The sequence below is a fragment of the Pteropus alecto genome, unplaced genomic scaffold, assembly GCF_000325575.1.
Source record: "Pteropus alecto unplaced genomic scaffold, ASM32557v1 scaffold88, whole genome shotgun sequence".
NCBI lineage: Eukaryota > Metazoa > Chordata > Mammalia > Chiroptera > Pteropodidae > Pteropus > Pteropus alecto.
In genome coordinates, this window is record NW_006494611.1 from 16,142,508 (window position 1) to 16,160,087 (window position 17,580).

At 37.1% G+C, this 17,580-nt stretch overlaps 2 pseudogenes; both read right to left on the reverse strand.

Annotated features, from left to right (window-relative positions):
• Positions 1-3,753: 3,753 nt before the first annotated feature.
• Positions 3,754-3,873, reverse strand: LOC112474285 (annotated as a pseudogene).
• A 12,990-nt stretch (positions 3,874-16,863) lies between these two features.
• On the reverse strand, positions 16,864-16,982 carry LOC112474130 (annotated as a pseudogene).
• Positions 16,983-17,580: the final 598 nt, after the last annotated feature.

The window sequence follows — 17,580 nt, forward strand, 5'->3', positions numbered from 1 at the left end:
GAAAAAAAGAGAGCTATATTCTTTAGTTATTGCTCATGTAGATTGCTGCTATAGAAAGTTTCCTACTAATCCTTGTCAGCTGCTAAGCAATGTGCTTTTTCTTGTGACTAATGGTCTATTCTGTGCATTCTATTGTATTAAATTATATTATTTCTCATGCTTTGTGTCTCAGGGAAAATAAAACTGTGGTGTGATAATTTCTCTCAGGAAATGTTTCTGTTTATATAGATCACATAGTTCATGAGTCAAATTCTTCAAATATATAATTTTGGGGGGTAATCCATGTATTTTAGAAAGTTGGAACAACTTCTTACAGCTATGGACTCAACTTGGTATACTAATTCTGTTTATTCTACAACATGATTACAATAAAGAGCTGTAGGAATTCAGTGATCAGTGAGGACCACTGAAAACCAACTGGGGAAAAGTGACTATCAAGGCAGAATAAATGATATGAAAAATGAAAAATAATTGCAAAAATTCAAACAAGGAATAATTTTCCTCTCCCTGAAAAATTTAGAGACGGTATTTTAGGGAAAAGGTAATTTAGATGAACAATAACAGCTGACAATGTTTCTATGGAAAGAGAGGAGTAAAAAGACTGCCAACTGAATGGTGGCACAGGTGCAGGAGAGAGATAGAAGTGGATTTGGGAGGATGAATGCCTTTTTCTGGAGACCCAGCTCAAAGGGAATTAATTTCTACCTGCCTCCACAACTTAGACTGTTTGATAGAGTTCTAGAAAATGTTCATACGCTAAAAATGGAAGCAAAGGCCTCCCTAAGAACTTGCATGAACACTTGAGGAGTGTATGACTTTGACAAAGATTTGGTATGAGGGAAATGTTTTTTATTCTTGGTATTTCAGACAAAGACTGGCCAGGAATTTAATATCTGTATACTGTGTACCCACTTAATGTTTGAAATACACATACACACACACACACACACTTTTCTGCTAATTCAACTTCTTAACATAACTTAGCTGAAAACTCTTGTCTTATGTGTTTTAGGTATTCCCAGGAATGCTGAGAATCACTCAACAATAGCTCTCAAAATTAATTATTTTATGAAATTCATCAAAATGTGCATTTATGCATTAACTAAATAATTATTACTAAGAATAATGACAATGACACTTAATATTGGTGCTACAATTTTAGAATCTCTAAAGATTTATAATTCACTTTTGTCATCCTACATCCCTACCTAGTATCATCTCATTTAATCCTTACCACAACCCACTGAAGCAGATCTTATCTCCCAACACTCAAAAGTACAAGTGGTTTGCCCGAAGTGAAAATACTGCTTAGTGGTTTGGATAGCTAAGAGAACTGGTTATCCACCTTTGCATCAGGAAAGGTTTATAACCAGCCTCCTTTGTGTTTTGAAGGTATCTGGGAATTGCGAGGTCCTGGATAGCAGACAGAATTTTCCCTTTTCATCTGTGTTCCATCCTTAACAGTCTAGGGTAGAAACTCTGAAGGAAGACAGAATGTAGAGAAAATGTTGAGACTGTAAGTTAGCTGACACGCAAGAGAGTCATTGGGATTTTAAGAACTGGTCAGGGCCTGGTAGATCTCCTTTCATGAATAGGGAAATGGACAGATGAGGTGGGTATTATGTTAGTGCCCCGATCATCAATGTCCAGATTAGAGGACCAGCCTAAGCATCACTTTTCCAGCAATAATTTACCTGGGAAGACTGCCATTCTGCAGTTAGATACTGGACTATTTCAGTCTGTCTAGCCCAACAGGGAAGCCCCAGAATGCTGCCCTGTGTCTTCCCCAGTTCAGAAAGACATGTAGATGAAAGACTAATACCACTAATCTTTCCACTAAAAGCCCCAATTTCCCTTTTTAATGCAGAGAACAGAGTATAAAGACCTACAACTGCACTGCATCGTAGAAATATATGAGCCATAAAAAAGTCATTCTTTGTAAATTGTGCACCTTTACTTTTCAATGTGCTACAGGTCATCTGCATGAAATAATCAGAGCTCCAGAAAGTTATCTATTCCTGAAGCCTGTTTCCCACATGAAAACCTCATCACCTCTTTCACAGTGAATCTGGGTCCTTGGCAATGGCTGGGTGTGACTTACAGGGCTAAGACCTCCAAGTGTGGCAACTCCCAGCAAGAGCAGATGAACTTCTAAGAAACCAGACAGTAGTTTCCTAATGCAAGTGCTGGGAGCTGGAGCTGAGTACGTTTCATTCCTTTCTCTCCCTATGGTTTAGAGATTAATGAAGAGAACATCAGGTTTTCCAAGATAACGTGTGCAAGCAACTCACTCACAGCAGAATTTTGTCATGTCACCATCTCTCTCTACTTGGCAATTGGAACCAGACATTAGTAAGGCTATCCAACAATGACCCACAAGGGACAGAAAGATTGATAGTTTAATGCTTCTGAGGACAGCACAGAGGATATTTTAAATGCGCAATATATGTCCTCCTTTACCTTTGGTTTAGTATGAGTAATGCATGAGACTTTATCTGCACTCACATTTAAGTTAGGCAATGCTTGTGAAAGCACATGAGAAAGGGCCTGGCCCACAGAAGCACTGCTATAATAACAATGACTACTAGTGATATCTGATATGAATAGAATTAGAGTTAGTACTGCTATTACAATTATAATAATAAGTATTATTATAGTCACTATGACTATTGTCAGTTTTGTTGAATAAGAGAGCACAATGAGTACAAGGAAGAAGGGTGACACATCCAAGATTAAAAGAGACTGAACATATAAAAATCAATTCCATTTTTTAGCTCCATTGAAGTATGACTGACAAATGAAAATTGTATATATTTAAAGTATGCAATGTAATGTTTTGATATAAGTATATGCTATGAAATGATAACCACACAAGCTAATCAACAAATACATCACCTCACATAGTTACCATTTATTTATTTATTTTTTTGCGGTCAGAATACTTAAGATCTACTCTTTCAGCAAATTTCGTGTATACGATACATTATTAACTATAGTCACCGTACTGTGCAGCAGGTCTTCAGAACTTACTCATCTAATAACTGAAAGTTTTTACTTTTTGACCAACATCCCCCATTCCCACCATCCCTCAGCTCCCAGTAACCACTCTTCTACTCTCTGTTTTTATGAGTTAGGTTTTTAAAAATTTCACATATAAATGAGACCACACAGTATTTGTCTTTTTTTGTTTGGCTTACTTCACTTAGCATAATGTCCTCTAGGTTCCTCTGTGTTGTTGCAGATGGCAGGATGTCCTTCCTGTTTGTGGCTGAGTTTATGTGTGTGTGTATGTGTGTGCGCACGCACGTGCACGTGCACGTGCATGTGTGTGTGTGTGTGTGTATAGTCAATTTTTCTTTATCTACATCTGTCAGTGGACATGTAGATCGTTTCTATGTCTTGGCTATTATGAATAATGCTGCACTGAATATAGGAGTATAAATATCTATTTGAGATACTGATATTGTTTCCTTTGGGTATATATTCAAAAGTAGGATTGCTGGATCATATAGTAGTTCTATTTAAATTTTTGGAGAAATCCACATACTGTTTTCCATAGTGGCTGTACCAATTTACGTTCCCACCAACAGTATGCAAGGGTTCCCTTTTCTCCATATCCTTGACAAAACTTGCTATCTTTTGACTTTTATTTATTTTTTATTTTTTTTTTTAGGTGAGGCAACCCTTGGTTGACCTCACAGATTACAAGGACCTTGTCAGCTTACAATCCCTCTTATTTTTTTTTATTTTTTACACCTATAGCACCTGGTCTTCCTAGGTGGTCTCCCATCCAAGTACTAACCAGGCCCAACCCTGCTTTAGCTTCTGAGATCAGATGGGATCGGGCTCGTTTAGGGTGGCATGGCTGTAGATTGTCTTTTGACTTTTTAATATTCATTCTGACAAGTGTGAAGTGATATCTCATTGTGGTTTTAATTTACATTTCCCTGATAATTAGTGATGTTGAGCATCTTTTCATATACCCATTGGCCATCTGTATGTCTTTGTTGGAAAAATGCCTATTCAGGTCTGTTATTCATTTTTAATTAAATTATTTTTTTCCTATTAAGTTGTACGAGTTCCTTACATATTTTAGATATTAACCCCTTATCAGATATATATTTGCAAATACTTTCTCCCATTCAGTAGGGTGCTTTTTCGTGTTGTTTATTTCCTTTGCTATGCAGAGACTTTAGTTTGATGTAGTTCCACTTGTTTATTTTTGCTTTTGTCATCTGTGCTTTTGGTGTCATATCCAAGTAATCATTGCCAAGACCAATATCGAAGAGCTTTTTTACCTTTGTATTCTTCTAAGAGTTGTATGATTTTAAGTCTTAAAGTTTCAGTCTTTAATTCATTTTGAGTTGACTTTTGTATATTATATAAGATAAGGGTTCAATTTTATTTATTTATTTATTTTTTGCCTGTGACTAGCCCTTCTCCCTAGCATAAATCCAACTGCAGAACCTGAAGTGGCCCTGTGACCTGGCTCCAGCCCCTTTCTATTTCCTGTCCAGAGTAGATCCTGCTCTCACAGAAACCCAGCAAGAGACATAACAGTTCACTCCCCCATAACAGCCTCGCTGACCACTGCAAATCCCAAAGCAGCTCTGTCACCCAGCTCCAGCCCTGCTCTCAGTCCTGTCTGTCCAATACCCTGTTGGAGCCACATGCAACCATGCTACTGATAATAGGCCTGCCAACCTAGAAGCCAACTAAGAACAGGCAGCAGCCTTATGGCCAGTATCCAGCCCACTTGGCTGAGATCTCTGAAGCAATCCTGTAAGTCAGGGGACCAGGAAGGAGAAGGATTTTACCAGCAGAATCAAATTTGTAAAGACAAGAAGAGGTGTTTGCTCTTTCAGATGCACAGACACCAACACAAGGCTACACAAATCACAAAGAATCAAGCAAACATGACACAATTGAAGGAAATTAATAAAGCTCCAGTAAATGACTCTAAAGAAATGGAAATGTAAAGATTGCCTGACAATTCAAAATAATTGTCTTAAGTTGTCTTGTCTCAGTGAGCTACAAAAGAACACAGAAAATCAGGAAAAATCAAAATGTAAAACACTGACATCTATGTTATTGTTCTTTAAACAAGAGCTTTGTCAAAGCAACAATTTCTGAGAAAGTCTCATTCAATGATGGCGTTTCTAAAATTGTAGCAGCCTCATACAATAGGTATTTTTAGCAGATGAATCCTTTTCTGTATCCATCTAGTCCTGTGAAATACTGCACTATCTCTTTCACCTTATCACCCTTACATCCCTGGGACCCACTCTCCCCTAACCCTGTAAAGGGAGCATGAGGAGCTCATGCAGGACCAGGTGCCTTACGTAGAGAGGGTGCAAATACTTGCTTGTAAAATTGCCAGTGTGCTGGGAAGCAGCCTAGAGAACATGGGCTCTGGCTTACAAAGTTCTAGCTATGAATCAGGAGCTGAGTGACTGAGAGGCTTCTGAAAAACTCTGAGCTTCAGTTTCTTCCTATGTAACATGGGGGATAATACCAACTTCTCGGAGATATTGAGAAAATGAAATGAGAAGTTAATCTAGGCAAAGCACCTTGCTTAAAGCAGTAGCTCAATGATGATACCTTCTTCCTCTGCTATTTGCCCCTAATCGGCCCTCCAAACTAGCCCCTCCCCCCAGAAGAATATCCCAACTCTTACATCCCCATTCTTAATACTGTTCATGTTCAACTTAAAAATATCCTCCAGCTTAAATTTTAAAAAACCAAGAAGGCTAGTAATGAACAATCTCTAAGTAGAGATCTAGGTCAAAGATAGAAAATGTGGAAAAGATCAAAACCTGCAAATCCAATAGCCAAAAATATATTTTAAAAATCTCTGTATTTTTTTAGTAGCCTGGGTAATGCAGGTTAATGTAAAATATTCTTTTATAATAATCAGATTGTCAAAAAGCCTAAATAATGATAATACTTACTCAAGGGATTGCAAGAAAAGGAGCACACTATAGTATTAATTGAGGAAATGTGAATTTTTACATCCTTTTTGGAAAGAAATCTCATATATATGGGTGTTTGCATTATTTCTAGGTTTTACACTCCAGTGTTATAATAAATATCCTGGTACTAGTACTTCTATTTCTAAGAGATAAATTTCCAGAAACAAAACATGAGAATACTATGGCAAAAGATATGTCAATGCTGGAGTGGTAAAAATTTAGAAACAATGCAAACATCCATTAAAAACTAAAGGGTTCAAATATTTGGTTAACTTATATACTTATTTGGTGGAATATAACGCAACAAGATGAATTTATACCACTTTACTTGGAGAGATTTCCATAATATATTTAGTGAAAATAGCAAGATACAGAACAAATTATTCCATTTTTGAAAATAGTGGCAAAAATGTCTCTACTTTCCATGTACATATGTGTATGTGCATAGGTATGTGGGCATGGAGAAGTTGATATAAAGAGACCTACTGAATAACATTATTTTCCTGTGGTATATCTAAGGGTTGCAGAGAAAAGGAGAGAGGAATGGAAAAGGAAAATTAAGCAAAACTAAAAGGCTGTATAATATATATTGTTGGTCTCTGAATAATATACATGGGGTCTATGATTATAAAGTGTGTACTTACGTTATGTTCCAAATTTTTGTAAAACTATACATACACATATAGAAAAGCATAAAAGGGTAGCCACCAAAGTATATTAAAGGCAATTATGATAACGTTCACATATTTTTTCTTCTGTTTATTTATGTTTTGTTAGAGTACTTTATGTTGAGCATTATTATTTACATAATCAGAGAAAAGCTGTTTTCACTGTACAAAAAGGGAGAGGGAACGATGCCCAGGCTGGCTATAATCCCACAAGGTGATTCCAGAAATAAGAAAGAGCCTTTGGAAGTATTTTGGAATTTATTTCAAATCCTGGAAAAACTTAGAATGTGTCATAAGTTGGCAACTCAAGAAGTAGACACTGCGGTGGAGTTTATATGCGGGATGCTTACTAGGGAAAGTACTCGCCATCCACACCTGGGCAAGGGACGAGGAAGTGAGGCTGGGTTGATGGTGAGGTTGAGCTGTCATGCTGGTCCAGTGACAGCCTTGGCTGATGCTACAGGGAACTCTGGAGCTAGAACAACAATCCTTTGGTGTTGTCCTGAGTTAAGCTGAGATGGCCAGGCTTTAATAACCCCCATCCATATACAAATCAGTCATGGATATGGTGGCCCTGGAAGGAAAGCACCTGAGGCAATCCCCGAAGGGGCTGAAGCTAAGGATGGTCTGATGACACTTCCAGCAGCTGAGGCATCAAGTCCTTTACTGAGAGGACCTGGGCAGTGCATCTCATATGCTTCCCGGAATGGCCCTCATGATCCTAGTATGCCAGGAAGGCTCGCTGGCCTGGCTGAATTCGGGCTTCTTCTGCAGAATCAAATCCTGCTTTAGTTAAAAGAGGCAATTCCACAAGATAATTGATTTGTCATGAGGAGACATTTTTACGGAACCATTTAACACTCAGAGCAGTAATTTGTGCATTTCATCAACCAGGGGCGAGTATTTACTAAACTACTACCATGGGCCAGGTACTGAGCTGAGTTCCATGGAAAAAACAAAGCTAAATGAGTCTAGTTACCACTCTCTCTCCAGGAGTTTAGAGGAGAGATAAAGCATGTTACACAACACCAACTCTACCAGACGGTGAGTGATAAGTGCTGCCAGACAGGCACTACAAAGTGCTAGAGGAAGGTGGAGGAGAGGGGACATCTAGATATCAAAATATTAGTGTCACGAAGTGAGCAAGTCAGATGACTTTGGAGCTACGTTTATATTTCTGGAGGTAGCACAGCAAGTTTGCAAACAGCAGGCAGCTACGATATCGTGGGAGAACATAAAACTGGAATTTAGAATACCTTGGTTCAAATTATGTTTCTGCCCCTATTTGATCACAGATTTGGGAAAAAACGTTTAAAACTATATAAGTTTCAATTTCCCTGTACATCAAAAAGAGATAAAGTATATCTTGCATGTTGTTTTTAGGATAACGTGAGGTACTGTCAGGCTAGATGCTAGGAGGGTGACAGAGAACAAGGTTGCTTTGTTAAGATTTAAATGCTATGCAAACATGACATATAATTGTTGTTATGTTAATAAGTTGTAGTTAATCCATCCATGAGATTTATAATAACTTTCCCCAGATAATCAATTTTACGGGATATTGCTGGATGACATACCACTCCCAGGAAACTCTAGGGAATATCTGAAACCTCAGCACGATGTTATATTAAACAAGTTAATTAATGGAATTATGTAATAAATGTGTCAGATATTAGGTGGGGGAGATTTCTATATTGATAATGATAACTCTTGAGAAAACTTGGGCATCCTAACCTCTTTCTCTAACCTAATCCTGTTGCTCAGTCCTTTTCTCAAGCGAACACAGCAGTGTTTTATGGATGCTATTACTTCTGTGATTTGCATTCTCAACATTCGCTACAACTCTGTTAAATGTGCTGAATCTTGGTAACAGGCAGAAGTTTCCTTTTAGCTAGGTCTCCAGAGAGAGGTCATTCTTTTTCCCCTAGCACCTGCCACACTTTATCATTGCTCAAGTACCAAAAGGAGCAGGAATTTTTTCACCCCACTGATATTACTCTGAGTTTATTGTTTATTTAGCATTCTTGATTTAGCAATCAACTTTCCACCTCCTTTTCTGGTCCCTTGCTTTTTCTCCTTACCTTCTTCAAGACAGAGGTGGTGCCAAGAGTGTGTTAGGAATAGAGTAAGCCCCCTTTTAACCTCCCTACCCTCAGGTCACTCCTTAGAGGCTTGTTATTTGAGATGGGCAGTTGTCATTTTCTAAATGTGTGAATGGAAGCATCTTTACCCAGCTTTGCTGTTTTACTTATCTGTAATATAAAGCAGGGATTAAAAACAACTGCATGATTGCTTAGCAAATCTAGTTTCAAAACAAGCTCCATAAACTCTCCTTTCCAACCAGGTTATTGCTTCTAAGCTCCTGCTTTAGAGAAAATTTAAAGCACCACTTCTCGAACGTAACTGTATTTAATATTTCTCAGTTCTTATTCTCGCACTTCTCACTTCTGGATACACTGAGACTAAGGACCACTTATTATCATGACCTGCTGAGATCTGCTAGTGCTGTAAGAGAAATACAACCCCTTACTCAATTTGTTCCCACAAATCAGACTGCAGAGTTGGGAAAGGTAGAGGGATGAAGCATGGCAGAGAGAACATAGTCACGGGGTGGAGGTGGGGGAACACAGATGCAGAGCATGGAAATCAGAGACTGAGAGCTGCCATGTCACAAAGACTTTCCTATTAATTACTCAAATGGCAGCCAACATGTTACAGAACATACTGGAGGGAGATGAAAATGTCTCCTATAATTGTATCAGATGCTCCCTTTTTCTTTGCTAACAGAACTCTCCATTTATGCATATATCTTTATGCCAGAGATCCAGGGGCTTTTGTGAATTTGGTGGTAACAGAACTCTCCATTTATGCATATATCTCCTCTATGCCAGAGATCCAGGGGCTTTTGTGAATTTGGTGACATCTCTAGTTTCAGTGGATGCATCTTGATTGGTTTTAGCCACTGATTCTCAAACTCTTTGGTCTCAGGAACTGTTCACACTCTTAACAAATATAGGATCCCAAAAAGCTTTGCTTTTTGTGGTTTATATTTATCAACACTTAGCATTGTAGAAATGAAAACTATAAATATTTAAAAATATTTACTTATAAATGTATTTTAAAAATAAATCCGCTACATGTTTACAAGAGTAACATTTTCAATGAAAATGACTATACTCTTCGAAACAAATAAAATGATGGTAAGAGTGGAATGGTTTTACTTTTTCACAAATATCTTTAATATTTGGTACACTAGAGTCTCATATTTGCTTCTGTATTCCATCTGTTGCAATATTCTCATTAAAGTATATGAAGAGAATTTGTCCTCTCACAGATATGTAGTTGGAAAAGAGAGAAATATTTTAGTAAATAAACTTTTCAAATAATTGTGTCTATTCCTCTCTGATATTACACTAACACTCAACAAGTGGTAGTTTTTCAAAGGTTAGTTGATAAAATTAAAATCATATTAGACTTTTCATCTGTCACATTAAAATCCGTTGACCTATCGTAAGCATTAAATAGAACTTTTAAACATTCATAACTTTGTAACCTCACATATTGGTCATTAGAAGAACATTGGTTCACAGAGTTATGCAGCTCTTCCCCCAAATATTAATGTCAAAAAAAATCACAAAAATCATATTAATATCACCAATATTTCATAAGAAGAGTCGTTAGGTATTGGAAAGGTGTCCAGCCCATGGTGGCAGAAAAAAAATTTTCCAGCATTCTAATTTTCCCCAAAAAGCTTAAGTTCTTTCATTGGCGACAATTATGGTCAGTTATTCTTTATTTTTCTCTTCCTTTGTTTTTTCCTTCTTTTCCTTTTTTTTTCTATTTCCTTCCCTTCTCTCTCTCTCTCTCTCTCTCTCTTTCATAGTGGCAGAATCACTTCATTCATTCCCAAGAAAAATCTCTGCTAAATACCCAAGTCTTAATAACCATAGTTTGTCTACCATTTTTTGTGGTTGTTCAAAACAAAATTAGTATTCCATTAAAAAGTGGCTAGTTCAGCTTGCATTTCAAACAATTGCACACATGATTTCTTTTCTTGAGGCAACCACCATACTTTGTATGCTGCAGAATATTTTATGCACACACTTCCAGTTTCATCACACAGAATATTAAAAAAATATGGACTCAAAGGTCAAGATTTATTAAAATAATAATTTTTATTGCTTCATCAAGGACATTCTTGAGTGAAATGATATCTTTTTTTACTGCGAGTGCATGGCAATAAAGAATATAATGACTAGTAATACAGTAAAATGCTTCTGCTATGATTGGTGCTAAGATGTAGCTGTTTTATCCACTATTGGTGTCATACCATTAGTATGAATGAAAATACAGTGAAAAGGTAAAAAAAATCCTAACATTATTACAAAAATTTTGACTTCATGGATCCTCTGCAAGGGCTTGGTGATTCCTCAGACATCCTCCCATCATACATCAAGAACTGCTGTTCTAAGGTCTTGTTACAATTGCTAGTTTTGGTTTGGGAGTAGATGTGTGATATGATTCTGGCCAGTGAGAACTGAAGGAAAGAAGTTCCGTGGAGCTTCAGAAGTAGTTTCCCTTTTCTAAAATGAGGTGTGGGGAAGTGAGCATCCTCTTTCTTCTTTGGGCTAGATATGATCATATATGAATGTCATTCTGGAAATACTAGAGCCATCTTGTGACCATAAAGAGAACTAAACAGTAGATGAAGTCAATGGAGAAGGCGGGAGAGCAGAGAAAAGAAAGGAAAAAACCTCTGGGCTCTTGGAAACTTTTGAGCTGCTAATCGAAACATACCCGGGATTCTCATCTTCCTCTGTACTTGGTAGGTAATAAATGTCCTTATTTTAGAGAGAATTTTAAGTGAGGTTTTCTTCTATGTGCATATATCATAATAAACTGATTTGAACAAGTGTACATGTATAAGTAGTATAGAGCTTGAAGCAAGGTTGGTGTGCCCCACAGAAAATACTATGAGGTAAAGTGCAGAGGGTTACACAGGCAGAGGAAAGGTCAAAGAGACTACAGTACTTGCTCAAGTACTCTGGTTAGAGGTGATCACCAATTCCTCAGAGATAAAAAATGAAGACAGAGATCACATACACCTGTATATTCTTGACAGTTTTTTTTAGATATTCATAAACTTTTAAAACTATAAATAGCTTTTTTACAAAGTGTCAGTTATTCTCAATAAAATCTATTGTCACTTTTATAAGATCCCAAGCAAAAGTATTCTTGTAAGCACTGATTTACATATAGATACTCAGAACAGGGGCTCAAGTAAGCAAAATTAAAAAAAAAAAGTACTTCCTTCCTTGAAAAAGTCTGTCTGAGATTGCTATTGTAATGGTAATACTTAGATGTGAATTTTCAGCATATAGGGTGCAAGACCTAAGAGGAGGCAGATGACCAAATCATCTACATATCAGGGAATTAGTCATCTCATCAACTATGAAGGTAGGCCCAGAAGCATCCATTTTCTCAGAGCAATGTTATATAAACATCTTAGGCCCTTCTATAAGGAAGCACGTCTTAGGCTCTATGTATATAAGAATATTTATATAAGCATTTATATAAAAATACTTATATAAAAATGTCTTAAACAAATACTAGAGGTTTATTAATCTTACATAATAAAACACCTTGGAAGACAGTGGTTCCAGGAATAAGTCGGCTGCTCAATAATGTCACTGAATTCTCTTCCCCTCTTTCAGCTTTTTTACCTTCAGCATTTCAATTATACCTTTCCTCGTGTCACTAAATGGCTAGAGCTGCTCAAAGCATCATGTCCTCACAGGATGAAACCTAAAATCAGGAAGGAAGAGGTCACAGAGTAGGATCATTTCCTTTTATACCTCTATCTTTCATTATAGAGAAAAACCATTTCTAGAGGCACCCAGCAGTCTTCTCCTTATGCTGTATTGGCCAGGATGGAGTCATATGCTCACTCCTCTATGCAGTCATGAAAAAAATGAGCTTACTGTGATTCCAACTGGGCACATTACAGAAGTTTCCAAGTGAGGGTCCATCTAAAGGAAAAAGAGGAAATGGCTGCTGGGAGCCAATCAATAGATCTTACCACAATCCTTTCCCATCCAAAAGCCGCTATGCAGGGACTGACAACCAAGAAATCAGCAGTAATCATGCTTTATTATGATGAAGCATGATTGGTTATCATCAGCTTCTTAGATTAAGTTGGCAATTGCATAGCTGAACTATAGTAAATGCTTTCAGAAACAATTATAGATGGCCTACATTAAAGCACACTTTAGATTAGGAAGTCAATCTGACCTGGCGTACTCAAACTGGAGATATGAAAAGTAACAATCAACAAATGCAAAAGTACAGTGGAAGCTCGGAAATCATCTAGCCCTATCATCCCATCAACTAGTGAGGCAACTGTGGTTAAATGAGTTTCTACACACATTGAGTTTGAAGAGAACATAACTGATCCCTTCCAAACGATCACTAACTGCGTTGGATTCAGTTTAGGCAATTCATTTATTAATGTTAAGGATGCAAGAGGTCTACATGATAGACCACGGAGACTTCATTCTGGGGACAACGTCTCTGCTCTCCTGGAAAAGAGGGAAGAGCTGCTGCTTCTTGGGCATTGGTCATTAGGAAGCTCTGGATTTGAGAGACTTGAAAACTGTACTTTTTGCTATATATTTGAACAATTCAGCCTGATTCCTCCACATTTTATTTACTCCTCAGAGCCAGAAAGTCCTCAATACGTTCTGTGAAGACATGTAAGGCCAAAAAATTGTAGATGCTTTGGTGCTGAAAATAAAATTCTTAAATTTTTATACATAATTTTTTTCCCTTTGTCTCCACACCCTTTTTTTTCAACTGTTATCTCATTGATAATATTTTGAGTTGAGCAGAGATAAAGAGGTATCTTAGAAATAATAAGATAAGAAAATATTTTTATTGGAAGATAGAAAAGATGATTAAATTATTTTTTCTCTCTCTTTTTTAAAACATGTTTTCATGTAGTCTTTTCATCTTAAGCCTGAGGGTATATATTTGGAGACTGGGTAGTTCTCTTGGATGGGCGTTACCTTCGACTCTGGAAGGCTAAGAGAGGACAAAGTGGGGCTTCAGGGACTAGCAGTTGGGAACTGGCTTCTTATAGGCTTTCTCTAGACTCTAAGGTTTAAGAAAGAGAAATGAAGGGGATCTTCTATAGTCAATCTGACCTGGAGATGACAAACAGGCCTTATCTTATATGCCAGCTTTAAGAAATTTATAGTAAAGACCTTGAACTCTGTGTTAAGAAGGACTGGGATTGTCTAGAGAGAATGTTGGCAAGAGTGGAAGCAAATAGAACACTCCTACACCACTGGTGGGAGTATAATTGGTACAAACACTTTGAAAAACAATTTGACATTACCTAATAAAGTAAATGTCTATCTTCTGGTCTGCCGAGTCTATCCTTTAGCTATCTATCCTAGCAAAACCCTTGAAATGGGTACTAAAGGATTTATATAATAACATTTATAACAAAATTGTTTGTAATAGTCCAAGCATGAAACAACTTAAATGTCCATCAAGACCAAAATTGATATGTAAATTATGGTTAATTTATATGGTGGAATAGTATGGCCATAAATAAACTTGGTGCATTAACTGAAAAAATTTTACAAAATTATACTGAGCAAGTGTGACAAGTCTCAAAAGAAAATATACAGTGTATTATCATTTATGTAAAGGTCAAAAACAGGCTAAACAGAACTAGTTTCTTTAGAGATATGCATGTAGGTATAAAACTACAAGGAGAGGAAGAAAATGATTATCACAACAGTCAGCACACAATTACCACCAGAAAACGTGGGCAGCACAAATCATACTTGGGAGTACTAGTTTCATGATTATAATTTTGTAGGGGAAGATTTAGTTGAAGTACATCCTGAGTAGAGCATTTTCTCATGTACTTTAGCAATCTGAAGAAATAGAGAACTAAGAAGTGAAATTAAGAGCATAGTCTGCCTGAAAACATTGGAGACCTGTAGATGACAGAATTCTGGAAACGGGATGTAGTTTCAGAGTTGTTTGTAAGAACATACAGGTAAGCGATAGCTCCAAGAATTAGAATTCGACAAACCCACAAACGTATTGAAAGTAATTCACAGGGAGGAAAAATAAAGAGGGAAATTGAATATGGGCAGGAAGAAAGAAGAAATGATTCGAATTATTTAATTTACCTGGTATAAAATAAAATGATTAAAAAGTTTTTAAAAAGCACAGTGCTTTTCTCTGAGAGCAGTGAAACATGGCAACAATCAGGGAGGCGCCTCTAGGGTACCACAGATGTTCTAGTTCTTAACCTGGGTAGAGCATAAACTGGTGATTATTTTATTTTATTATGTGTTATATATATATACATATATATATGTATATATATACACACACATATATATATAATGTATTATATATATACACTAGTCCATATATATGATGTTTCAAAATTTTAAAAAATAAAAAATTGCCATGGGCACAGGAGTGAGAAATGGTAGGACATGCGCCACATGAGGTCATCGCTCTTCAACATGGAGCTTTCTAGCTCATCAAAGTAGAAAAAGGTCAGAACTTTATGGAAGAGAACATGTTTAAGGATAAATGTAATGTATTTGAGGGTTCTCTATGGTCAGTCTGTTAGGAAACCCAAGCTTGGTGGTAGGTAGCAGTGAATATTTCCAGGACAGAAAAGAGAACATCCTCCAATATTTAGAGAGGAGCAAATATAATTTACATGTTTCAAGGAAAAAGTATATTTAGTATTTTTTTGTGGGATGCAGCATTCGTAATGAGCACTGTTGTGGGTATATTAAATTAATTATTATTTTTTTTCTAATTAAACTTGCCGAAGAGGCATATTTATGTTGGATTTTCAACCAGAATTCCCCAGGATAATTAATCAGAGTTTGCCAGCAATTCAATTGAAGATTGGAAGTGTGCCTAATTTCTTTCTCCTACACTTTTCTGCAGGGAAAGGAATATGAACAATCTTCTTCCTTGATAGGTGGTAGGTGCCAAGAAAAAGCAGAACTTCTCAGATGCCAGCTGCCAGCCACCAGCCCCCCGCCTCGTTTACTTCTTCCCTTTCTTCCCAGTGACCACATGTCTAAGATTCTTCTCCGGAGGTTTTAAGTTTTGTCTCTATTCTCCAGCTGTGTAGGCTTGGCAAGGCTGGGGGAATGATGGTGTAACTAGATGCTGGATAGTTCAGGGGATGAAAAATGAATAAAACGATAATGTTAAAAGCTCTGTTTTACAACCTGTGACTATTCTAATGGGTGTCCTTTAAAGATAATATTGCATCCTTAAAGCAGCTGTTTCTCATTTAGTTGCAGTTTCTACCTCTCTATAATTAATCGACCAGTGTGGAATTTTCTGGTCAAGCACCAGTAATCTGTCACGTAGGCCCTCTCCATTCCTACCACTGACCCCCATAAAAAGAAGAGGTAATTTGCATGATAAAACTCTTGCCAGTCCCTTCTACCCCAAAGAAGGAAAAATAATCCTTCCTTTTCTTTTGTTAATGGCTCCCTTGCCACATCTTTCTTCCTGTAAAAACCTTCCATTTTATACAACTCCTCACAGTACCCTTCTGCCTGCTAGATGGGATGCTGCCTGACTCATGGATGCTTAATAAAGCCTATTAACTCTTCAGATTTACTCAGTTGAATTTTGTTCTATAACAGTAGTATGTATCAGACTTGATCTTAAATGCTCTATATCATTTATTCTTTATGACTGCCCTGTAAGCTATCTATTCCCATTATCCCCCATTTTATAGAGGAGGCAAGGACAGATGGGCTAAGTGACTTGCTCAAGATCAAGTCTATTGCAGAGAGGAGATTAAATTTTAACAGTGAGATTATGAGAATAAAGCAGATTTAAAATTTTGAAAAAACAGGAAAAAAGAGGATTTACCAGGTTTGAATGAATGCTAGCAACTACGGTACACTCCATCTGTGTGGTGGTTTGCTGAAGAGCTTCACAACAGATAAACAAAACATGCAACTCAACCTTGAGTCTCAAGACCATATTTCTCATTTTAATTAAAAAAACCCCACTTATTTATTCATTTATTTATTCATTTATTTATTCATTCATTCATTCATTTATTTATTTTAGGCGAGACAACCCTTGGTTGAACTCACAGATTGCAAGGGCCTTGTCAGCTTACAATACCTTTTTTTATTTTTTATTTTTTATGCCTCTAGCACCTGGTCTTCCTTGGTGGTCTCCCATCCAAGTACTAACCAGGCCAGACCCTGCTTAGCTTCCAAGATCAGACAGGATTGGGCTTGTTCAGGGTGGCATGGCCATAGGCGGGGGGAAAAAACAAACAAAAAAAACCTTTTGTTTTCCTCCTTAATCTACTTTAAAATTTAAGCCAGTCCATTGATTTTTGAAATATAATTTTATTATAAAATGTTTCTACTTATTCCTTCACGGGCCTGACTTGGAAAATCAAGCTGCTTGGGGATGCTTGGGGAAAGAAAAGGTGGTTAAGGAAGGTATGATGTTATTTATACTAATAAATCTATATTTGGTCATTGTCCTTGTTTCTGACACAGAGCTTCTAAAATTCTTGGCATTTCCTCAGTGATAAGAACTGTAAAGCTGTCTTCTAGTATGTTAATTAACTGACTTTTGCAAAGCCCCTAGGTAACCAAAGGATGGGGACTAGTTACCAGAAAAGGCAACCATGTGATTAGAGAATTGAAACTTTCAGTCCCAATCCATGATTTCCTGGGAAAGGAGAGGAGCTGAAGATTGAGTTCAATGACCAGTAGCCAATGATTTAATCAGTCATGCCTATGTAATGAAGCCTCCCTGAAAACCCAGAGGACGAGGTTTGAAAACCTATTTGGTGAACACGTGGAGACTTGGGGAGAGCAGTGCATTCAGGAAGCATGGGAGCGCCA